This window comes from Lissotriton helveticus, chromosome 11 (genome assembly GCF_964261635.1).
Source record: "Lissotriton helveticus chromosome 11, aLisHel1.1, whole genome shotgun sequence".
In the NCBI taxonomy this organism is placed as follows: Eukaryota; Metazoa; Chordata; class Amphibia; order Caudata; family Salamandridae; genus Lissotriton; species Lissotriton helveticus.
The window spans coordinates 826,747,403-826,772,812 of NC_136072.1; the positions used below are offsets into that span (position 1 = coordinate 826,747,403).

Sequence of the window (25,410 nt, forward strand, 5' to 3'; positions counted from 1 at the left end):
ACCATAATATTTGGTTGCCAAACCTCTTCATTATTTGGACCAAAACTCAGCCAATCAGCTGCCAGCCCTGACATCACACTCCCCAGCAGAGCCATCATACCTCAGATTTCCAGCCCCGAGTGAGAGCCAAGGATATATTCAGAGATAAGCAGCCGCGGGCCGTGGAGGGAGTTACGGTGGGGCAGGGAGGCGGGGAGGGGGAGGGGCGGGGTGGAGGGTGCTAAAAACAGGCATATGGATCATTGCAGGTAAGTACACAATTTAATTAATAAAACGAAATTCGTAGCGCATACTGCATGGCAAAAAGCAATGCTGTGCGTGCTACGAATTTCGTTTTATTAATTAAATTGTGTACTTACCTGCAATGATCCATATGCCTGTTTTTAGCACCCTCCACCCTGCCCCTCCCCCTCCCCGCCTCCCTGCCCCACCGTAACTCCCTCCATGGCCCGCGGCTGGAGATAAGAGGTCTACCTGAGTAACGGGGAGGTGGGAGGGCCGCATGTGAATCTATGAAAGATAATACTGGAGAACCATAGTGTACAGGTAAGTAACTAGTTTTTTCTCCAGTATTGAATCTTTCATAGATTCACATGCTTGTATCAGAATAGTGAGTAGTACTTACTACAAGGAGCGCTGCACAGGATAGAACCTCACAGCAGCCTTTGTGGGCTCTGCTCCTATTTCCATATATTAACAATCATAAAAATATAATATTTCCAAAATGTTACACAAAGCATGTCCATTGACCAGACAGAATGTAAATAAAGCATGAGCATGACCTTAAAATACATGCAAACACATATCTATATATAAAAATCTATATAATGAAATATATACTCTTGAGCAGTACCTTATTGAAATAAATGGCGTAGAACTGCTTGTCCAACTGCTGCATCATTTCGCCATGCTGTGCCTAGACCATAGTGTCTAGTAAAAGTGTGCACATTCTTCCATGTTGCTGCTCTGCAAATGTCTGGCAGTGACACTCCTGCAAATAGGGCCGTAGAAGTTGCCATCTTTCTGGTGGAATGTGCATGTACTCTGGATTGAAGAGGATTACCGGCTTTGTCATGGCACAAAAAGATAGCTAAAGAAATCTATCTAAAAATACTAGATCTGGAAAGTGCCAAACCTTTTCTTGGACCAGAAATGCTGCTTTGTTTTTGTGAATGACTTTGTTCTGTCAATGTAGAACTTTAGACATCTTTTGATGTCTAGAGAATGTAGAGATCGTTCCACAGACGACAAAGGATCTTTAAAATATGTAGGTAACACCACAGGGTCGTTGAGATGAAATATGGAGGGAACCTTAGGGATGAACTTCGGATTTGTCCTCAAGATAACCTTGTCAAGACGAAATTGGAGGAAAGGTTCAGAAATCGAGAAAGCCTGAATTTTGCTTACTCTCCTTGCTGAAGTGAGAGCTAAAAGTAAGGCTGTATTCCATGAGAGAAGTTGTAAATCCGCTTTATGTATCGGTTCAAAAGGAGACTTCATGAGCTGTGCCAGAACCGTATTAAGCCGCCAAGAGACTGTTGGACGGTGAACTGGGGGAAACGTTCTGAAAAGACCCTTGAGAAATTCTTTTATCACTCTTTGAGACTAGAGAGATGGATGGTTAGGATCTCTTCTATATCTTGAGATAGCTGCCAAATGTACCTTTATAGAAGCATGTGAAAGATTCACTTTAGCCAAATGCAAAAGATAAGGCAGGATTTGTTCTGAAGAGATATTAAAGGGATGAAGATTTTGGGAAGCGCACTATTGACAAAACCTCCTCCATTTTGCCATATAGGTCTTGTTTGTAGAGATTGCCCGTGAATTGGAGAGAATATCTTGACATTCATGAGAAATATTCAAAGATTGAAATTCATGCTCATGAGGTTCCATGCCGATAAATTGAGCGATTTCAAATTTGGATGGAGAATTTGACCTTTGTTCATGGAAATCAGGTTCTGAGAGAATGGGAACTGAATCCTGGGTGGCACTGACAGCTTAAGGAGATCGGAGAACCAAGCTTGTCTCGGCCATGCTGGAGCTATGAGAATTAATTGGCACGGTTCAGATTTCATTTTCCAAATCACTTTTGAAATTAGAGGGAATGGAGGGAGGGCAAAAGCAAACATCTCTGTCCAACACATTTGAAGTGCATTGCTCCACAATCTTTTCTGATGGAATCTGCTTGCGAAGTGCTTGCATTTTGAGTTGTGAACCGTCGCGAAAAGATCCAGTGATGGGGTCCCCCATAGGCGAAAGACTTGGAGAAGCTTATCTTGATGTAATTCCCACTTGTGAGAAACATTTGGAGAACTGCTGAGGGCATCTGCTCTTATGTTGTTCACCCCAGGAATGTGCTGAACTTGCAGCGAGATGTTGTGGAGTAGCAACCACCTCCAAATTTCTTGCACTTGTTTTGAGAGAAGTTCCGACCTTGTACCCCCTTGTTTTAGTAAGTAAAACAGGGTAGTCGTACTGTCGGTCCTGACCAGAACTGTGAAACCTCTGATCCTGGGTAGAAACGCTTGTAATCCCAAGAACACTGCCTTTAACTCTAGTAGATTGATGTGAAGATGAGTTTCTCCTTCTGACCAATGACCTTGTATTTCTAATTCTTGGAGATGTGCCCCCCAACCTTGCAGAGATGCGTCTGTCATCATTACATAACTGTAACGCTGAGGTTCAATTAGCAGGCCTTTTGTTAAGTGTTTTCTGATTGTCCACCATGACAGGGCCTTTTTTATCTGAGGAGAGATAGACACTCAGTCTTTGAAGGATCTTGGAGATTGAACCCATTGTTTGTCCAGAAGCTCTTGAAGAGGCCTCATGTGCAGCCTGCAATTGGGAAGCAAGGGGATACAAGAAGACATCATCCCCAATAGTGACTTGTAGATTCTCACCAAAGTGAACTTTCTTGTTTGAAGATGAGAAGCCAGATTTATTATCTTTTGTACGCGTTCTTCTGATGGGTAAGCTTTCACTTCTCTTGTGCGGAGCATGGCTCCCAGAAACTGAAAAGATTACAACGGGATAAGACATGACTTTTCCAGATTGACTCTTAGACCTAGACAACTGAAAAGATCCATGCAACACTGCAGAGAGAGCTGTGTTTCCTGAAGCGAAGCGCCTGTTATGAGCCAGTCGTCTAGATACGGGAATACTTGGAGACCTTGAAGCCTTAAGTGAGCTGCCACTGGCGCCATACATTTCGTAAAAACCCTTGGGGCCAATTTCAGACCGAATGGCAAGACTCTGAATTGGTAATGGCACCCCGCCACCATGAAGCGAAGACATTTTCTGTGTTTTATGTGGATCGGGATGTGAAAATATGCATCTAAAGAGGTCCAGGGCTGCCAAGTAGTCCCCTCTGCAAAGAAGTAGTAATATTTCTTGAAGGGATAACATGCGAAAAGAAATCTTTTTGATGAACTTGTTCAAACTTATCAGGTCCATTACTTGTCTCCATTTTCCTGTAAGCTTCATCTTCATTAGAAAGAAATTCGAATAAAAGCCTTTCCCTCGTTGAAGAAGTGGCACTTCCTCTATTGCCTCCTTTTGTAAGAGCGATAACATTTCTGTTTTGAGAGCGGACAGGTGCTGTTGTTTTCTGAGAATAGGAGGCTGATTTGGAGGCTTCTGTATAAATTCCAGGGTATTGCCCTGATGAATAGTGTCCAAAACCCATTTGTCTGTTGTAATTGACCTCCATGCTTGGTAAAACAGAGTCAGATAATGGTAGTTGGAGCTTGAACTAGTGGCAGGCGCTGCGCTGAAGTCACTGTCTTCTATTAGGCTGTCGAGACTTGCCTCTTGTTTTCCTTTTGTCTGCTGCTGATACGAGCAACCTGAGGATCGAAACTGCTGACCACTTGATAACTGGCGATATCCCTGTTGATTGTAAGGTTGATACCTGCCAGATTGATATGTTGGTCTTTGAGTATACTGTCCTCTCGACCCTCTCCTTCGAAAGGACTGATACCTGTCCTGTTGCAGAGAGCCCAGTGGCCGTGCTGTATCAGTGTCAGCCTTGATGCCTTGAAGGGGTTCATCTATGTGCTTTCCGAACAGATTTTCTCAGTCAAACGGCATGTCAATTATTTTTGCTTGGACTTCTGGTCTAAACGAAGTGGATTTAAGCCATCTCTGTCTTTGCAGCGCCACTGCCGCTGCCATCTGTTGAAAAGAAAGCAACGACATATCCATTGCTATATCAATGGACTCAGAAGCCGCTCTGGAACCATCCTGGATTATAGCGGCTGCCTCTTCTTTTTTATCCTCTGGTAAATGAGACAATAAAGGAGCTATATCCGACTACATTTGGCGATTGTATCTACTGAGGAGAGCTAACGCATTTGCAGCTCTAATCGCTGCTGCCGCTAACACAGCAAAACGCTTTCCTGCTCCATTCATGCATCTTCCTTCCTTATTCGGAGGAGCTGCAGTTGTTGAGACCGGATTTTTCTAATTGCGCTGCGCTGCCTGCATCACCACCGACTCAGGCTGTGGATGCCCAATTAAACATGCAGGAGAGAATTCAGATGCCCGATACTTCTTCTCAATCCTAGGCACCGAGGCTGCGACGGAGGCTGGGTTCTTCATCAATTTGAATCCTTCTTCCCAAATGAAATCTATAATTGGGATTGACCGGACAGATTTTCTTTATTCTTCTTTAAAATAGTTAATAAAACATTCTGCTTCTTTGACAGGAAGCAGGAGTTCAAATCTTGTTGAGGCCTTCTCCATGATATCATGGAATCTTCCAATATAAAGTTGCTGGAGAAGGCGATGGAGATGGCGTAGTAGGGATAACATATTAAGCCCATTCGATCCCAACTGGACTTTCCTGAAGGAGATTGCCTTCTTCTGGTTAACCTCAGTCACTTTCCATTAGATCATCTCTGATTGTAACAATAGGAGGGGAATGAATCTTTTGAATTGAAGGCGTAGGTGGAGGCGGAGGCTGAGCCTTTTGAACTTGAAACGGACTTGTGGGCTTTGAAGCGGGAGCGTTTGCCTCTGGTAAACAACAATAGTAGTTGTTATCATATGGCGAAGATCTGTTACTAGGGAAATTGGCATAGAAACGGTTTCCTCTCTCACTTCCTGCTGAACTTCTTCTTCCTCCTCATAGTCGTAAGACTGTTGAGAAGACTCATATCTCTTTTCTGTCACTGAACGGTCTTGAAAAGAAAAGACTTCCTGAACTTCCTGATACTCATCATCATCAGTGTCCTGGCTTTCAATCTGAAGCTGGGAAGGGCTATAAGCTACTCCAGATTCCTCATCCTCTGACTGCATTTCCAGCAGAGTCGAAGGAGGCAACGGTGAAACTTTGGTCCAACTGGTAAAATAAGCAGATTTCTTTGCCGTCGACGAGCCCGCCGATGGATGGAAGCACTTCAAAGTAATGGATGACTTCGACTTCGGAGACTTAAAATGTGACGTCGACGAGTCTCCCATCGATGACATTCCTGTCGTCAACGCAATTCGGATTATCGTCGGCGATGTCGTTGACGTCAATGGTGCCGTCGACGCAGATGGCATCGACGAGGTCTCCGTTGATCTTCCTGTCGACGGGATCATCAACGAACCCTGCTTCGACGATGTTGTCTTCGTCGTCGACGTTGACGAAGCTGTCCTCGTCGAAATCATCGTCGCCGAAACCGTCGTCATCAACGCAGAGCTCAGGGAGACTCCTCTTTACAAGAAGGCGGTTGGAAATCTGAGCTATGATAGCTCTGCTGGGGAGTGTGATGTCAGGGCTGACAGCTGATTGGCTGAGTTTTGGTCCAAATAATGAGGAGGTTTGGCAACCAAATATTATGGTCCCCAATCGGACTTTCTATGCAGTGTTTTACTCTATGATATTGCTATAGTCATTCTGTTACCGTGAGACTCTCACCATGACAACGGGGAAGATACAAGCATGTGAATCTATGAAAGATTCAATACTGGAGAACCATAAGTGCCATTTGCATAGCAGAATCGAAGCGGTGCGTTTGGAGAACTGTATCTGCACATGTTTCATATTTTGAGTGCTAGGGATTGCTAAGGGTAGAAAGGTTCTGTGTTTGATCTTTTGTCTATTCCTTCAAGTAATTCATATCCATTTCTTCTCAATGTGTGGTAGACTTTTTGCATCGCTGCTCTGTGTAAATTACTGGTACAACACTGATCTTGTTGGGGCATAGGCACAGTCAAAGGAACTTTTCCTGCAATAGGATTCCCAGCCTATCTCAAGAGAATCTAGGAAAAACATCAATGCGGGATTACTGTAGTTGCAAGGAAATATGTTTTGTATCCATCATTAGACCTCTAATGCTCTATTCTAATAAGCAGTGCATGAAGCAGGGAAGGCAGACATAACGCTATACAACTGAAAAGGTATCTTTATTTGTACTGGTCCATCCTCATCTCTCTGCAGGAAGCATTGTTTCATAAAGTTATGTGTCCTTTGCCAAGTTTACTGTCTTTGAAAGCGTCCCGCCATGTTAACCTTGAAAGGAGGGCCATAGCTGCTGCCTTCTTCGAGTGTACTTATCCATTTATTTTCTGCACAATAGACACCTTTCTGAATTGCTAAATGTAAATTAAGCCTTGTTATCATGTTTTGGCTCAATAATGAACGTTGCCTCTTCAATCCATTCTATTCCCCAGATCCAAACTTTTCAGCACCACCAGAATCGTGCATGAGGCCTCATCTTCGCCTGTATCTTAGGCCAATAGCTTTCTCTATCAACATTCAGCTCACATGGATTCGCTCACAACCACATTCAAAGTTTCCCTACCTCATTGTATCACTGAAAATGGCACTCTATTATAAGATAGCAACGTGCCAAGATGTGTGCTATGCCAGAAGGGTTCCTTTCACATTTGGTTTACCACTATTCTCAGTTCCTCTGCAGAGTAGGAGCCTGCTTCCATAAAACCATGGCTACTTTTTTTTAAGGTCTTGCGTGACTGTTTGCGCAAAGACCTAGTATTCGCTTAGATTAGGTTTAGAGCCTACCCATTGCTTAACACTGATTGGTTTTATTGTTGTAGTGAAAGCGCCACTTTTGTAGTCTGGCACCCAATGATAACCTCCAACCACCACTATTTTAACTGGTGCTATTTTACCCTAGCCTTAATGTAGGATGGTCCTGCATATGCCAGCTTCTCTTCTGTCCTGTAATCTGCTGTCTTTCAATAGGAGCTGTTACAGAGTGGAACAGTCTTGGTAAGAGCAGAGCGTGTGGGATGTGCATTTGAAGGCGTGCAGTTGTGCAGCAATGTGTATTGCATTATGCATTGGTGTTATTTTATTTATTTAATTTATAGAGCGCACTATCACCTTACAGGCATCCTGGCGCTAAGCAACTCAGAGTACAAGATAAGAATGTGCCCAAGCACCGGCAGGCAACAATGTCTTTGGGAACAACCAGGTTTTCAGACTCCTTCTAAACGGAAGGAGGTCCCTGCTTTGTCTAATCTCCCACGGGAGTTTGTTCCAAAGTTTGGCCGCTGCCACACCAAAAGATGTACCACCTGACCTGACTTTCCTAAACCTTGGTACCTTCACCAATCTTGCCGATGAGGAGCGGAGACTTATCATGGGAACATACCATTCAAACTTTCTCCGCATCAGCGCAGGTCCCAGCCCCTTAAGGGAAAGACAAGACAGAGAGACAAACTGAACTCTCTGTCTCAACGGGAGCCAATGCAGCTCTGCCAGGGCTGCGGAGGAAGAAGACCTTCTGGGGAGCCCTAGAGCTAAGTTGGCCGTCGCTGACTGAATCCTCTGTAGTCTGCCCAGAAGAAACTTCAGAGAGTCAAGCAACAGGGCATTACAATAATCTAGTCTGCTGAGAATCGTACTGCTTGCCACTAGCGCACGCGCCTGAGGGGGCAGCAGAGGAAAGATTTTCCGCAAATATCGAATAATTTCAAAACAGCGGGTCGCCGTTTTTGTAACCTGGGCTTCCATAGTGAGTTTATTATCAAACATAATGCCCAGGTTACGGACCGTTTTAACTGGCCGAACGGCGGTCGAGGCATCAGTAGGCCAGAAATTGCTGGGCAGGACATGAGGAATCCTGTTCGCTGAACAGAAAACCACCTCAGTCTTACCCGCATTAAATTGTAGCGAGTTGTCCTTTAACCAGCAGGCCGTATCCCGCAGGCAATTGTGAAACACTTCCACTGACGTCGACTGATCTCCCTATAAATAAAATAAAAATACATATGCATTGGTGAGAATTATGAGTTCTTACTATTGGCTTTGACATGGTTTAATGTCATTCTGTTTTCTGACTTTACCTTGCTTTATGGCAGTGCTTACTATTTATTAGTGTAGTGTTACCATCAATAAAGACACTGCACGTGTTGAGGGTAGCGTCAGATTTATTTACTTATTAGCTCTAAAGAGCGCCGAGCCGCTGGTGCCCCGCTCTCGGCTTTCGCGCTAATGCCGGCGCCTCTGCGCGCGCAGCCCGAACATGGCTGCCTGCACGTCACGTCGGTACGTGACGTGCATACACTAGACTGCGCCACCACATATCTCCCCCTTTTACCCAACACAGAAACTGTTAACTCACAGTCCGCCGTTCATGTCAAAGTCTCGGAACCAGGCTGGTTTGACCACCGCTCTCCCCCTCCGGGTCAGTCTCACCGGGGTATCTTCTTCCTGAGTCCTTTCGTCGCTCCTTTCACTTCCTAGTGCAGCCGCACTGCTTTCTCTACCGCCCACGTTACCTTCACTCGCCGACGCTTGATTGGCATCACCGGGTCTCTCTTCTTGCTGCTCTCGGCTCTTCTCATCCAGATACATCTCTGAATGTTCTTGCCCTACAGATCCTTCCTCATTGTCTTCCAGGTCTGCTCCACCCTGGTCCCAGCGTAGCACTTTGTTGCATCTTGCCATGCGGTCCAATGACCACACATTTCCATCGCTTAGCAGAGCTGCTCTGCCCAGCACTTCCTTGACCTGCATGGGTTTGCTGTACTTGCTGTCTCCTTTCTTTTGCAGCGTGGCCAACTTTACTCGCACCCATTCTCCTTTTTCCAATCTTGTCTCCTTCACGTTTTTCCGGTTGTTGTAGTGTTTTGAGTAAATGGCTTGCGCCTTTTCCAAGTTGGCTCGCACCACTGCAGGGGACCATTCGCTCTCTATGGTCCTTTCCTTCCACACTCGATTGTCTTGAGTGAATGGTTCGCGGCCTCTTAATATCTGGAAGGGGCTGTACCCTGTCCCTGTAGGGGTGATCCTGTACGCCCATACCAAGTGCCATATCTCCTTTTCCCAGTACTTGTTGTTGGAGATAGCTGCTTGAACGGACCCCATCACCACTCTATTAAATCTCTCCACCAGTCCGTTTCCTGCGGGGTGATATATTGACGTGTGTTTGACCAGTATGCCATTTCTCCGCATGAAGTTGTTCCATTTCTCTGACCTGAATTGGGGACCATTGTCGCTCAGGATGGACTTAGGGATGCCTTCCCTCACGAATGTGTCAGCCAGGAACTTAATGATGGTCTCAGCATCCATCGCCTCATCTATTTTCAGCTCCGGCCATTTGGAGTACCTATCCATAAGAACACATACATACTTTTTGACTCCGTGTATGTCTAGTATCGGGCCTAGAATATCCACTGATAACTCTTCCCATGGGTTCCTCGGGGGATCGAACTTGCCGAGAGCTGGGCGTAGTGGTTTAAGTGTCTTATCCGCCCCTTGGCACTGTGAGCAGTCCCTGACATGCCTCTCGGCTCTTACGTCCATCCCTGGCCACCAGTAGTTTTGCTTGGCTCTCAATTTCAATTTCCCTATCCCTAAGTGTCCTTCATGGAGCAGGTCCAATAGTTTGGGGATGATTCCTGCTGGGGGGATGACTTTCTCCCCTCTGTATACAAACACTCCTAGGTCGTCCATCGACAACTCTTCCCTGACTTCGAAGTATGGGTTGAGGTCCCCACGGGTTTGTCTTTTGTCTGGCCATCCCCTTGTGATGTATGATTTTACTTCTTCTAGGATCTGGTCTTCTCCATATGCTTCCTTCCATTCCCGATGTCCTATGGTTTTCTCTTGGTCTTCCGTGAGTCCCACCATTTCTTCCGCCCCTGCTTGGTCTTCTCCACTCTGATCCATAGCCGCTGCTCTACTCAGATAGTCTGCCACCCTGTTCCTACTGCCGGGGATGTGTTCCACATCGTATCTAAATTCTAGCAGTTTGAGAGTCATCTTTGAGATTCTAGGCGTTGCACTTGCGTGTCCGCTGGACGTTAATACCTTCAGTAAGGGTTTATGATCGGTTTTCAATAGGAACCGCGTGCCCCACAAGAACTGCCTGAATCTGGTCATGGCCCATACGACTGCCAGCATTTCCTTTTCAATCACGCTGTACTTCTTTTCGGTTTCACTCAGTGCGCGAGATGCGAAGCTGAGCGTTTCCATTCTCCCCTGACCTCGGTCTTGCGTCAGGACAGCACCCAGCCCCTTGTCGCTGGCATCATTGGTGAGCACTGTGTTACCTTGGGGGTCATATCCTTGGAGTGGTACTGCTCCTGCCACCTCTCTCTTGATGACTTCAAATTCGCCTTGCGCTTCCTCCGACCAGCAGAATTCTGTGTTTTCTCTCGTCAGTTGCCTCATGTGGTGGGTCTTGGAGGCGAAGTGCTGCACGAACTTGCTATAGTATTCCGCCATTCCAAGGAACGATCGGACTTCTTCTTTGTTGGAGGGCGGTGGCGCTTCGCAAATGGCTCTCATGTTATCTGCTTTTGGGGTAACCCCTCGCACCCCTATTTCGTGTCTTAGGTACGTTACGGACTCCATCCCTATCCAGCACTTGGTCCATTCAGCTGTGAGGCCCTTACTCTCGAGGATCTTTAGTACTCTTCCGAGTTTGCTGTCATGATCCAGTCTGTCTCGTCCCATTACCAGGATGTCGTCCTGGAAGTATTGGACTCCATCTGTGTCTTTGAACAGTTGGTGCATCAGCTTTTGGAACACCGCAGCCGCTGAGGCTAGTCCGAACGGCATGCGGCGGAACTGATAGCACCCAAATGGGGTGATAAACGAGGTTAGTTTGCGGCTTTCCGGATGCAGGGAAATCTGGTGGTAGGCGGAGGTCAAGTCTATGGTTGAGTACCATTTGACCCCCCTGGTGCTGGCCAACATTTCCTCGATCCTGGGCAAGGGGAATCTCTCCACCACAATGTTCTTGTTCAGTTCGCGTAGGTCGACACACAGCCTGACCTTCCCGCTTGGCTTCATCACTACTACCAAGGGCGCGAGCCACTCCGCGCATGTGATGGGTTCGATGATCCCTTTCCTCTCCAGGTCCTGTAGTTCCTCTTGTACAGCGTCTCTTACCGCACATTCCTCACCTTGTGGGCGACCGGTACGGCATCTTCCTTCAGGATTATCTTGTGCGCGAATTTCTCCATCCTTCCGACTGTGCCTCCGAAAACCTTGGGGTACTCACTTTTCCATTTGTCTAGGTCCGGCCATGTTTCCGGTTCCGTGAGTAGTATCTGTTCTTTGCCCCCTGGATCCAACTTGATGCCCAGGTCGCCTTGGTCAAGCCATCCTAGGACCGAAGGTCCTCTCTCTGATATGTAGAGTTTGCAAAACGCGGACCGGCCTCTGAACTCGAAATCCAATGGTCTGAACCCAGCCATGGGTATGCGGTCCGCATTGTACGTCACTGGGCGGATGTCCAGCTTCTCCAGTTCTGGGCCTATGTGTGGTGCAAAGCTCTCCTCCCACACTGCTCTCTGGATGATGGTGTAAGGCGAGCCCGTGTCAGCCACCACGTTTATCGGTATTCCTCCTATCGACATCTCCAGGACGAGTTTCATTGTTCACTTGCCGTCAATGCTCAGCACTTGACCGTCCACACCTAGTACTTGATCCTCTATATAATTGACTGTGACGACATCTTCCTCCGTGCCCTCTTCTTGTTCCTCACTGTCCTGTCCGATATATTTCACCATGCTCTTCGCGGCCTTTCTCCGACACACCTTCTCATAGTGGCCCACTATCCCGCAGTACATACATTTCGCGCGGAATGCTGGGCACTTCCTGTCGTGCGCCTCGTGGGACCAGCTCCCGCACCGGTAGCATGACTTCTTGTTGCTTCCCGCTTGTTTACCCGGAGGGCCCGGGTTGCCTTGCCATCTGTTGGGTCCCTTCGCCGCCGACCCCTTGTACTTGTGGTCCCGGCGAGGTTCCTCATCGTCTACTCTGTTCACCATGGCGGTGGGTGCTGTCTCCTTCCTCGTTGCTTCCGCACACCTGCGTGCCAGTTCAGCTCTTTTGACGATCACCATCACTTCCTTCAGGGTGGTGTCTCCGCTGGCCCATAGCTTGTCCTGCACTGCTGTGCTCGTGGTGTGCATCACCACCTGGTCCTTGATGAACTCTTCTTCCCAATTATCGTACTTGCACGTGGACGCCAGTCTCTTCAGGGCTGCAACATATTCCTCCACTGTCTTGCCTCGGCGTTGTTTCCTCTGCTGGAAATTAAATCTGTCTACCGACACGCACACCGCCGGTCTGTAGTGTTCATTTAGGTCGTCGATGGCATGGGCATACACGTCGTCATCCGTGCTTCCTCTTTCCTTTGGCACCAGGCTCTTGTATATTCTCAGACCTTCTGGGCCTAGGTTGAGTAATAGGATACGTTTTTTTCTTTTGGGATTGAACACCTCCTCACTCTCGTCTTCCAATACTCCTATAAAATTGTCTATGTATTCTTTCCAGTCCTCTCACTTCATTAGTGGTTCCCCTGGCCTGGGTAGAAATTGTACTGGCGCCATCGCATAGCCTGCCTGCGCACTCATATTCTCACTTTTGATCGCAGAGGGCGTGCTCCCTTGGTTCCTGGGACTGCCTGGTGTGCTGTCTTGCTCTTCCTTACTTGTGTGAGACTGGGGACTGCTTGCGTCCGCCGCCTCGCTCTTTGGTGGGGGATCCAGCGCTGTCTCTCTGTCCCGCCAGGCGCTGATTGGTTTGGCGCGCTTTGCCTTGGGCTTGCTTGGTTGGGCGCGCTATCTTGTGGGCTCCTGGGTTGTGCCCTGTCCCTTCAGTAGGCTTGTTCTGCCTTTCTGGGTGGCCCTGGGCTCTGCCACGCTCTTTAGGGCTGGTACCTGTGTGTTTGGTTCTGGATAGTCTCTTCCCGACCTCCAGCTCTCTTGACCTTTCAGTGTTGTGGCCCTGCTCATCTGCCACGTGTCTTCTGTGCACCGGTGTGGTTGTTGGTTCCCTCGGTGGCTCCTGCTCGTGTTGTTCCTCGTGGTGGGCGGGTCTAACATCCCACCCTCGTCGCCATTGTAACGTGTTAGTTACCATCAATAAAGACACTGCACGTGTTGAGGGTAGCGTCAGGTTTATTTACTTATTAGCTCTAAAGAGCGCCGAGCCGCTGGTGCCCCGCTCTCGGCTTTCGCGCTAATGCCGGCACCTCTGCGCGCGCAGCCCGAACATAGCTGCCTGCACGTCACGTCGGTACGTGACGTGCATACACTAGACTGCGCCACCACAATTAGCTTTAACATGATTTCATGTCATCTTGCTTTTCAATTCCATCTTGCTTTGGACCTTTCTGTGTGCATGGCCTAATTAACTCAATTTTCATGACTGCAGCTATTTTCTGTGCTTGCACGTAGCTACCAAGTGGGGAGGGCATGTTCTGCTCTTCCTCCTGTTTTTCGACTAGAGAAAACCGGTTCTTATCAGAGGAATGTACATGGTCTGTCTCGTAGCCATAGCATAGGCCTGATTAACCGATGCCATGGCCTTGGAGCAGACTGATACGGGCTCTCATGAGAACGAGGGGGCGAGGCTTGCAGGAAGCTTTGTTATGTTTGGATTTGTATTAAAAAGGGGAGACTCCACTGGTCTGGCGGGAGTTTGGATTCCAAGCGAGGGCAGACGTGTCTATCTCGGATTGAACCCTGATTGCGGAGCTCTGATCCCCAGCTGCATGAAGACTTCCCCTGGCCAGAAGTGGGCAGTGTATGCATCAGGTGATGTATTGAGTTTTGTGGTTATTGCCATTGTGATGTGAGCCAGTGTCTGTGATCATTTGAGGTGTTTTGTTTGTGTTGTGGGAGGTGCACATCCAGAGTGATCCTCTACTGTGTATATGTATGTATATCTTTCTGATCTCTTGCAGGACATCCAGTGTATCTTATCTTATATCAGTTATTGCTTGTTTATTAATCAGTATTATAGTTTGCTCAGTTATTGATTCATGCCTTTAGATTATAAGATTGCTACATATATTTGAATCTTAAGCATTTGGTATCTGAGACAGCCTTTGTTTAGAGTATTATGTAATAAACCCCAAGCCTTATTCTAAAAGCGGTAGAGTCTTTGCATTTTGTTAAATAAAACCTCTTTTCAAATGGTGCTGTTTGTTTTGCGTTGAAGTTTTGCTGTGCCAGGGGTGATAAGACATGCTCAAAAGTGTATATTATTCAAAGGTGCAGTGGTATATTTGCCTCCCAGGTGGGAGTGCAGGGTTTGGGTGTGGCTTATTGGTGAGAAGCCACATTCAAAACAATTGTAACTCTCAATTACTTGCAACTTATTTGTTAGCTCGTGTGGGCTTTACTTCCTCTTAATGTGTTCGTGCTTCCCACAAAGCATATCCACATTACATGTGTCCTTCCACTGATCACTTTTCAGGCACTACTGAACAAGCTACTTAACTTTGGTAACACATTATCTGGTAGATACTCTATCTAGCTGCAGATTCCTTACCTCTGAATTTTCCAGGCGTCCAGATCCAGCCTGAAGCCTGGGAAATTCAAAGGTAAAGAATCTGCAGCTAGAAGTCTCTATCAGATATTTTCTTTTTGGTTAAGCACTCCACGAAAGTGCAAGTGTTTTCCACCTGTCGACCCCCTGCTTCTCCTTCCCACCTCCAAGTTGCTCTCTCTTACCTGTCTGCTTCCCCCACTTCCCCTACATTGCTCTCTCATGTGGTTTGCTTTCCCTAACCTCCGCCCTTCCAGTTTGCTTCCCACACATGCACCTTCCGTGTTGCTTCGGCCCTCATACCTCTCTGCTGCTTCTACCCTTTCCACATTACTTGCCCGTCCCAGCTTAACATTTTTTTAAAACTTTTTTCTCTTTATTTACCGATCCAACTCGGGTCAGTAAATAAAAATAAAATAAAAAAGCGCTTGGTAATTTTGTAGGCACACATCTACAAAATGACGAGCCGGCTGCTTCGTAGACCTTTTTTTTTTGCTCTGTACAGCATGGCTAAAAACCACTGGCAAAGTCAATACGTTCCAAATGTGAGACCTATAGACTATGCCAATGCTTGTGTTTCTGCTTAGTGTACTGAGGCTAGTGATATCATAGTGATGCAGCTCTTCCTTTGCACTTTCCTGCATTGTGCTTGCACTAACGTATTTTGTTCGCACATCCTTTTCAAGCTCTCTGTTGCTTTTGGATGATCTGTATGAATTGTATCCAATTGCTACATGTCTGGTTATGGGAATCTTCTATGGTATTCACAAACCAAGACGCATAGCGTCTATTAAGCATTAAAATGAAGGCAAGTTCCACACCATGCACATAGGCAGGATCTAGAATCCTCTAGAAGATACGCGCATGTATGCTGACTGTTTGATAGTGCTCCAAAAGTATGAATGCACTGGTACACAAACCTCGGGTGCGCTTACACCATTGATCAGCAAAGGCACTGCACATTGATCAGCAAAGGCACTGCAGCACAGATTGTGAAACTTAAGAGTTTTTTTTTGCCATTTTGAGAGCCAGCTAGCTTTAGCTGTTAATATCTTGTTCTTGGCTCGGTGGCACAGCTGACACAAAATAAAGACCTCTGAGTGGGACAGAACCTTTCATTAGTGTTTCAAATGGGAAAAAATAAGTGCAGATACTCATCAAAATGAGCTATATGTGTGGCAAGTGGGTGGGGCTAAGGACAAGATATGATCATACAAAACGACTTCTGTACCAGTTGCAGCACATGTCAAAACACATGAGAAATGCGTGTATGTCAACAAAACAGATTAACTCATTACACACAATGAAAGCCAAACAGAATATGTTATAATGTCCTTGTTTTGTTAGATTTGTAGCTTCTTAATGCCATCCTCTCATTTGTTGTTGTTTGGCACAATACTATCAATTCTCAAGCGTGCACACACACACAGAAAGAAACAAGCAAGCACACATGTACACAAAAGCATTCCACACATTCCCTTTCAAATATCTCCTGAGAGTGTAATGATCCTCTCCCTCTTTCCCTTACATATGAACAGGCATATACAAGCAGGCAAGCACACAGACATATGCAAACACTCACACAAATTCTCAGGTGGGATTAGAGCCATTTTAAACTCCTTACCTCCCACAGCTTTTTAATACTGGCTGTCAGTCTGCTGCATCCATACCTGTGTTTGCACAAATCCAGACAATGTGTTTAACAGCACAGCACAGGGCCTAAATGAGTGCTCCACTGTCTAACACAGTGTGGTGGTGAACACAGGGACATCATGCAAATGAGCCCATGCTGATTAGTTCGGCAGCAGCTCGGCTAAGAAATACAAAAGGACCTTGGCTGTCCGATAGGTTTCAACCCTGACAGCCTAGTGCTCACTAGTAGTTGCAGCCAATGAGCCTACCTTTCATGAGTACAGGTACTTTCCTCACAGTAGAGAACTGCAGTACTTCTAGTGATAAAAATAAAAGTGCCGGTAGTCAGTACCTCTGAGTACTGGCCCATTTAAAGCACTGCCACTGCCCTTTTCCCTATGACCAGACTCTTCCTGTCTCTTGCTGGTTCCGTGTTTTTATATCCACATGTCCTCTCCACTCGCCTCTCATCTTAACCAAGCCTCTAACCTTCTCTAGCTAGTTCTGCCCCTCCTACTCCCACTTCTTGGTTACTCTCGCCACAAGTCTCATACATTTTCTCTCTTGTTTTTCACTACTTGCCTCTGGATTTCCCCTCCATGCTATAACCCTCCCCTAAGTTTGCCACCTGGCCAGTATTTTGTTGTGCTATATTTCATTATTTTTGTGTGTGAATATATTACAGTTAACAAGAAATGTACCAGAGTTTTGACTTTACACAAATTTGAATTAAAATACCATTTATAAGCCCATTTATGATTTCAGAACTCAACAAATATCTGGCATTCTTACCCGAATGGTCACAACGAACCTGATTGACAGTGCAGGGTCATTTTAGAGACCCTGTCCTGTTAATCACAGCATGACACATGCCCTCGTAAAACCCCTGCAGTTTGGGGACATTCAAATGGGCGTTGCTGGAATCTTCAGCAGCAACTCAGCTAAAGGCTACTTCACGGCTCAGTTACTTACAACCTCCGCAGAAGCAGAGCGGCATCTGCCCTGAGATGGAGGAGAAACCTAACCTAAGCGTGCCGTGCCATGAGTCAGGCTACCAGTACTTTCCCTGGTTACAGAGAAGAGCCAGTTCTGACGGCCAAAAAATTAAGAAGTGCAGGTACTCAGTACCGGTGAGTACCTGCCCATTTAAAGCACTGCCTTTAATTTGTAATTGTAAATCTCTTTCAGTGGTTCAGTTTTCAAATTGGCTAACTCCATTCTTCTAAAACTGAGCAGAAAAGTTGTGAGAGCAATATTAAATGGAGAGCAATAATAAATGTGAGTCTAGGGAATGAGATGGGAAAGAATTAAGAACTGGACACAAAAATAAATGTTATACATTCAAAACAATAGGGGGAACAAATCAGAGGAGACTTTTACCCATGTGTTCATAAAAGTGAATTGTGTTCCTTCAAATCCTAGCAACATCTCTGCCTCTAAACTAGTTCTCCATTTCTTGGGTCAAAAGTATGCAATGCATTTTACACATGCTGTCTTCTTGCTGGTTCCAGGCACAGAAAGGGTACCGTGTTCAAAATTGTGACGTGGCATCACTAAAAAAAAACACAAGTGCGATTTTACTGGTAGTGTGGGTGCTCTGGGACTGGCATTAAAAAGGTTTTTAGGGACTGCAGGGAGGAATTCCGGGTGCCGCCACAAGCTAGCCTTCAACATATACAGCTACGCCACTGGACCACCAGCGACGAAATGTATCAGGCAGCTACTCGGGCATACACGCCCTTTGAGAAGCTGGCGCGTTCTCTCGGGGGCCTGAAGAAGCTGATCTCCCAAATCTATAGCATACTGCAGCACCCTACATTGGCGCCAGCGCATCCCTATCAGAGGAATTGGCATTCAACATCGGGCACAGACATTGGCCCCTCTCAGTGGAGCAGATTATGGCGGGATATACCCAAGGTATATCGCAGCATCCCACAGAGGGAAAATGCCTACAAGCTACTTACACAATGGTACTACACCCCTCTTCGCCTTAGCCAGATGTTCCCCAACGCTTCCCCGATGTGCTGGAGGTGTAAATCTGCGACTGGTGACTTTGTGCATATTTGGTGGACGTGTCCGACCCTTGCTGTTTTCTGGAAGGAGGTGCTTAGCCATATCAAGGGGGTACTGGGGTTCCCTCTGCCCGAAGATGTGAACACGATCCTGCTTGGCATACACCCTGCCGCGCTCAAGGCGCTTACCCGCGGCGATTGGATCCTCACGCTCCATATGCTGGGTGCCGCCAAGCAGCTCATTGCATTGTACTGGAAGCGAGTGGAGGCGCCACCCATAGCTTCTTGGTTTGTGCGCCTTTGGCAGGTCCTTGCGATGGAGCTCCTAACAGCGCGGCTGCAGGCGCAGGATACGCGCTTCAAGGCGGTATGGGAACCTTTAGTGCGACATCTCTGCTCTATAGAATATGCGCGATACATGCCCACTAGGTTCCGCACTCTGCACCTCTTCGAAGACGCGCTTGTCCCTAGAGACCCGGCCCGGCTGCGTCCCTGACTTCCATGCGCAACGCAATTGCGTCTACAGACACACACGCCCCCGCACCAGCTGTCCTCCGCCATACCGCCCGTGCCTGACATTCTGCCTCCCCCCCCTCCATGTCCCCACCTAGGACTCTCTGTCTTTCCTACTCTCTTTCTTCCTACTTGCCACTATGGCACTTGTTTCTCTCAGAGACGGTTACGCCCCGTTGGGCAGTTAGAGACAGACGGGCCATCTGCCCTTTACATATCCTACTCACCACTGCAGATAACCTCCTGCCTGCCGCAAACGCTTTGACACTGTATCTGCAAGCCGTGCGGCCGGCCCTTCTGAGAGGCGCTGTGTTAAAGTTTGTACTCCCGGCCGCTCTGCCGCCGCACTCAAAAATTGCATCTTACGCGGCCGGCCTCGATACGAGGTTGTAGGCTCATCGCTGTGTTTAAAAATAAAACAGACTTGAATATAAAAAGGTTTTTAGATCATGGTAAGAAACAGTGGTGGAGGAGCGTTGCCCCACTGCTTTCAGCAGTGTAAATAAAGGAAAAATACAATTATAATAACTTATTGTTATTATCATTTTATTTGTTTCTTGTAGGAAAGTGCCCCTTTTTGCCTGGTTACCCACCACTTTTTGTTTGACATCTGTTGCAACCTGACTTGATGTGCCCTGGGTCCCTACCAATCAGGTTCCCAATGCCTGTGTTCTTACACAAGACTGTACCTTTGTATCCACAATTGGCACATCCCTGGCCACAGGTAAGTACCTTGTAAAAGGTACCCTGGGTACCAAGGGTACTATATCCAGGAAAGGCCTACAACATAGAACCTCTGGGTTCAATCGGCGCCGGAATCGGTGTCGCGCAACGCTGTTCCGGCTCTGTGTTATTGGAGATGAGGATGGGGCAGGCACCGACTTCGGGTCCGACACGGGGAAAGGTTGCGATGGCATGACCAGCGTTGACCCAGATCCGGGATTGGATCCTTGAGGTCCCAGCGGTGCCGTGGCGGGAGCTGAAGGCGGTGAACCTGATAAGTCCCCCTCCTACTCCACGGGGCCCGAGGGTTTACCAGCAAGGCTGTTCTGCTCCAATACACAGCACATGGCCTTGTGAAACTCTTATTTGAGCAGGAGTTGCTCCGGCTCACGAAAGGGTGGGAGGAGCGAAGTTGACTCTGTCTCCGGCTCCGCGGAACCGTGCCTAGGGTGTCGGTGCTCCGTACCTCTCTCGACGTCAGGCGTCAGCCGAGGTGAAGGTGAAGTCTGTTTGGACTTCTTCTTCTTATACCTCTTCCCAGAGTGTCTCTGGGACTTCGAGTGAGATGAAGAGGACTTAGGACTCAGGGAGAGGTCCAGCGACCTTCTCTTCTTCGATCAGGACCGGGACCTCCGCGGAGTCTCGCTGGATGGTGTTGACTGCCAGACCGCGAGGAGCTTCATTGCTCGCTCCCTCAAGAGCTTCGGAGCCATGGCCCGACCGACCAAGCGCAACTTTGAATCGTGGTCACGCTCGAGACACCAGAGACAGATGAGGCGGGGATCAGTGACCGACATCATGCAGTGGCAAGCACCGCACGGCTTAAAACCGGTCTTCCTCAAATATATCCCACGCACACAAAGTGAAGAAAAAAAAAAACAGAATTCGACAAAAGTCCAGACAAAACCTGCCAAAAAGTGGCAGAGGGGCAGCTCTTCCCGGATTGGCGCTTAACTGGAGTGGAAAGAAAATAACTGATGTTTGCGCCTATATAGGCACCACAAATTCATAACTGACGCTGACGACGTCATGCGGAGCCGAAAGGAGTCAGCCGACGCCATGGGCAAGGGGTATTGCACAGCAAAAGTTTCCGGGTCCAGCCTGACACCTGGGAAATTCAAAGGTAAAAGAATCTGCAGCTAGAAGTCTTTATCAGATTGAGTGAATACTATAAATGATCAACACACCCTCTGGATAGCCTAACAGCTCGCCCACACTACCACAAAGAGAGCTATTAGTACCTACCTAATTTAGCCTTTGCTATACCTTTGGGGACTCCCTGGACTCTGTGCACACTATACCTTACTTTGGTATAGTATATACAGAGGTGTATTCCTAAATTCCTGCTGCGGCGACTTTGCGTGGCTGGGCGGGCTACTCTGCTCTCAGAGCAGGGGGGAGGAGTGGTGGGCACTCTAAGTGCGTAACAACTGTTTGGCCGGTCCTCTCGGGCCTGCCAAACAGTCATGCGCACTTTGCATGTTCTCCACCCAGGCTGCATTACAGCCTGGATGGAGAACATGCCTAGGCTCGCATTCCCTGAATGGGCACCGAACCACAGTGCACAGACCAATCACGACGCTGCATTGCAGTTTTGTGATTTGTCAGAGGGGCCTGGGGGCTGCCTGTTCTGCCCCAGCGGAGGGACGACTTAGAGAGACGACAGAGGAGAGACAAGACGCGGTGAGGGGGTATTATTTATTTTTTCTTTGCCCCCCTCCCCCTGCACTTTGCCTTTCCACCCCCTGGTTCATGCTAGCCGCCACTGGTAAGAAGCATGAAATCCATTCTGACTGTGGCTGGGGCCAGTGCACGTTGGACAAGGGTTGTGGCTGAATGAACTCGCTTGAGTGTCAGTGGCTCTTCGGTCACCTGCATTCACGACTATTTGAAATTCTGGTTATCATTTTTAATGAAATGCAAAAAACAGGCAGCTGCGATAATCAATTCTGGATTCTACAATGGCATGAGACAAGGTTGGCAAATGTTCTGGAAGGAAACTCTTCCAATTAATCTGAGATACTACATGCTGCACAGGGAGGCCTCTTTGACCGGACCATCCAAGGACAATCCTTTTGGAGGTACTGACCATTTTTATGAATTCATCGGATGGCCTTGGTTAGAGGCCGCTGTGAAGATTTCTGCGTTTGGACTTAGTAATCGAAATGGAAGTTGAAAAAATCCAGCAGGAAGAGCCAGAAGGATGTAGCAGAGGGCAGTTTCACGAGGTCAGACCCTCTTTTGGGGCAGGATGGATGAAACAGATTTGCTTCTGCAATCAATCAATCAATCAATCAATCAATCATAACATTTGTATAGCGCACTACTCACCCGGCAGGGTCTCAAGGCGCTTGGGGGAGGGGGAGGGGTCCGCTACTGCTCGAACAGCCAGGTCTTGAGTTGTTTCCTGAAGGCGAGATGGTCCTGGGTCAGCCGAAGATGGATGGGGAGGGAGTTCCATGTCTTGGCTGCCAGGTAAGAGAAGGATCTGACACCGGCGGTGGCTCTTCGGATGCGTGGCACGGGGGCGAGGGCGAGGCTTGTAGAACGCAGCTGGCAGGTGGGCGTGTAGAAGGTCAGGCGGTCGTTGAGGTACATGGGGCCCAGGTCGTCGAGAGATTTGTGTGCGTGGGTGAGGAGCCTGAACGTGATCCTCTTGTTGACGGGGAGCCAGTGCAGGTCCCTCAGGTGGCCGGAGATGTGGCTGCGTCGGGGGATGTCCAGAATGAGTCGGGCGGAGGCGTTCTGGATGCGTTGGAGTCTTTTCTGTAGCTTGGATGTGGTTCCGGCGTAGAGGGCGTTTCCGTAGTCCAGTCGGCTGGTGACGAGTGCCTGGGTGACCATCTTCCTGGTTTCGGTCGGGATCCATCGGAAGATCTTGCGGAGCATGCGTAGGGTGTTGAAGCATGACGAGGAGACGGCGTTGACTTGTCTGGTCATCGAGAGGGAGGAGTTCAGGATGAAGCCCAGGTTGCGTGTGTGGTCTGTTGGCTTGGGAGTGGCGCCCAGGGCGGGGGGCCACCAGGAGTCGTCCCAGGCGGAAGGCGATGGTCCCAGGACGAGGACTTCCGTCTTGTCTGAGTTCAGTTTCAGGTGGCTGTTCTTCATCCACTCGGCGACGTCTTTCATCCCTTCGTATAGGCTTGTTCTGGCGGTGGTGGGGTCTCTGGTGAGGGAGAGGATCAGTTGGGTGTCGTCGGCGTAGGAGATGATGTTGAGGTTGTGCTGGCGTGCGATGGCTGCAAGAGGTTTCATGTAGATGTTGAAGAGGGTGGGGCTGAGTGATGATCCCTGCGGAACGCCGCAGATGACTTCGGTGGCCTCGGAGCGAAACGGGGGGAGGCGGACTCTCTGTGTTCTTCCGGTGAGGAACGAGATGATCCACTCCAGCGCCTTCTCTTGGATACCGATGTTGCTCAGGCGTTGAACTAGGGTGCGGTGGCAGACAGTGTCGAACGCTGCAGAGAGGTCCAGAAGGATGAGGGCCGCTGTTTCCCCGTTGTCGAGCAAGGTTCTGATGTCGTCGGTGGCTGCGATGAGGGCTGTTTCGGTGCTGTGGTTAGCTCGGAAGCCAAACTGCGAGAGGTCGAGGGATCCGTTCGTCTCAAGGAAGGCTGCAAGCTGTCTGTTGACGGTCTTCTCGATGACTTTGGCAGGAAAAGGGAGGAGCGAGATGGGGCAGAAATTCTTGAGGTCGGTGGGGTCAGCTGTTGGTTTTTTCAGTAGGGCGTTGAGCTCGGCGTGCTTTCAGTTCTCTGGGAAGGTGGCGGTGTCGAAGGAGGCGTTGATGACGTTCCGGAGTTGGGGTGCGATGATGGAGTCGGCCTTGTTGAAGACGTGGTGGGGGCAGGGGTCGGTCGGAGAGCCGGAGTGGATGGTGTTCATCATGCGGGCTGTGTCTTCGGTGGTCACCGCGGTCCAGGTGCGGAGGGTGGCAGTGGGGGGCGTTGGTTCAGCGGTTGGGTGCGTGGATGGTGCGCTGAAGCTGTTGTGGATGTTGGTGATCTTGCGGTGGAAGAACGAGGCGAGAGAGTCGCAGAGATCTTGTGAAGGGGTGATGTCGTTGTTGCCGGTGCTGGGGTTGGAGAACTCCTTGACGATGCTGAAGAGTTCCTTGCTGTCGTGGGCGTTGTTGTCCAGTCGTTCCTTCAGTGATCTATTCTTGGTAGTACGGATAAGCTGGTGGTGCTTGCGGGTGGCATGTTTGAGGGCGGTCATGTTGTCTGTGGTCTGGTCGAGGAGCCAGGCTTTCTCGAGGGTGCCGCAGTTTTTCTTGGAGTCCTTGAGTTCGTCGGTGAACCAGGAGGCTTTCTTGCTTCTGGGTCTGCTGGTAGAGTACATTAGTGGCGCAAGGTCGTCGGCGCAGTCGGTCAGCCATTTCGTGAGGTTGCGTGCTGCTTCGTTGGGGTCCGTTGTGCTGGCGGTGGGTTCTGGCTGAGGGAGGTGGTGAGCTGCTCGGTGGTGATCTTGCTCCAGCTCCTACGAGGTACCTGTTGCGGGTGGTGGTGGGTCGTGGTTCTTCTGAAGCTGAAGTGGACGCAGCTGTGGTCGGTCCAGTGAAGTCCGGTGGAGTGGCTGAAGGTGATGTGCTTGCTGGATGAGAAGACTGGGTCAAGCGTGTGGCCGACGTAGTGGGTGGGGGTGTTGACCAGTTGCTTGAGTCCGAGGTTCGCGAGGTTGTCCAGCAGGGCGGAGGTGTTGTGGTCCTTGTTGTTCTCCAGGTGGAAGTTGAGGTCCCCTAGGAGGATGTAGTCAGCGGAGCCGAGGGCGTGTGGGCTGATGAAGTCCGTGATGTCTTCGCTGAATTGTGTACGTGGTCCTGGGGGTCTGTAGACGAGGGTGCCTCTGAGGGTCGTCTTTGGGTCGGTGTGTATCTGGAAGTGGAGGTGCTCGGCGGCGGCGAAGGTGTCGTTGGAGTCGGTTGTGATGCGGATGGTGTTCTTGTGTACGATGGCGATGCCTCCTCCAATCTGGTTGACGCGGTCTCTCCGGGTGATCTTGAATCCGTCTGGGATGGCGATGGCGATGTCGGGTGCGGAGGAGGCGTTCATCCAGGTTTCTGTGAGGAAGGCGACGTCTGGTGCGGTAGTGTCGAGCAGGTTCCATAATTCGATGGCGTGTCTGTGTATGGAGCGGGTGTTGAGCAGGATGCACTTGAGGTGGCTGTTGTTGGTACTCGGCTTGGTGGTAGTGCTGCAGGTCCGGATGCAGGTGAACTTGCAGGCTTGGCAGGTGAAGGGTCCGTGGGTGCGTCTCGGGAAGGCTTGGTGGCAGGCTCTTGTTTGGTCGGGTTTGAGTGCGATGAGGGTGGTGGCGTCGTAGGTCCGTCGTGTGGGCAGGCATTGTCGGGGGCCAGGGGTCCTGGCGCTGGGCGTGGTCCAGGCGCGGACGGGCGCAGACGGGCTTACCTTTGGCACGCCTTCGGCGCGCAATCGGCGCGCCCGCTGCACGCACGCATGCACTCTGCCATAAATGGAGAGTGGGGGGGCGGGGCGAGGGAGGAGCAGCTGGGAGGCGGGAGCGGGGTGGCGAGTGGGGGGAACGATGCGGTGATGCTAGATGGAGCGGGGGTGGGGCCGCGGGGGAGCAGCGGCAGGGAGCGGGATGGGGCAGGGGAGAACTGGGCGACACGAGGCAGGAAAATCCAACACGAGGAGGAGCGCGAGAAAAACGGCAAAGAAACAATACAGAATACGATTTACAATACAGAATACAATTTACAAAATGAAGCAGGCACAGAGGGAAAGTCAGGGGCAGGGGGCCAGAGAAAAAACGGCGATGAAG

General features: G+C 49.1%; 1 protein-coding gene across 4 annotated transcripts in view; it reads right to left on the reverse strand.

Moving 5' to 3' along the window:
• The window catches only part of LOC144792108 (myoferlin-like), a 2,487,894-nt gene that overhangs the window by 1,209,144 nt on the left and 1,253,340 nt on the right, over positions 1-25,410 (reverse strand). The window lies entirely within an intron of this gene.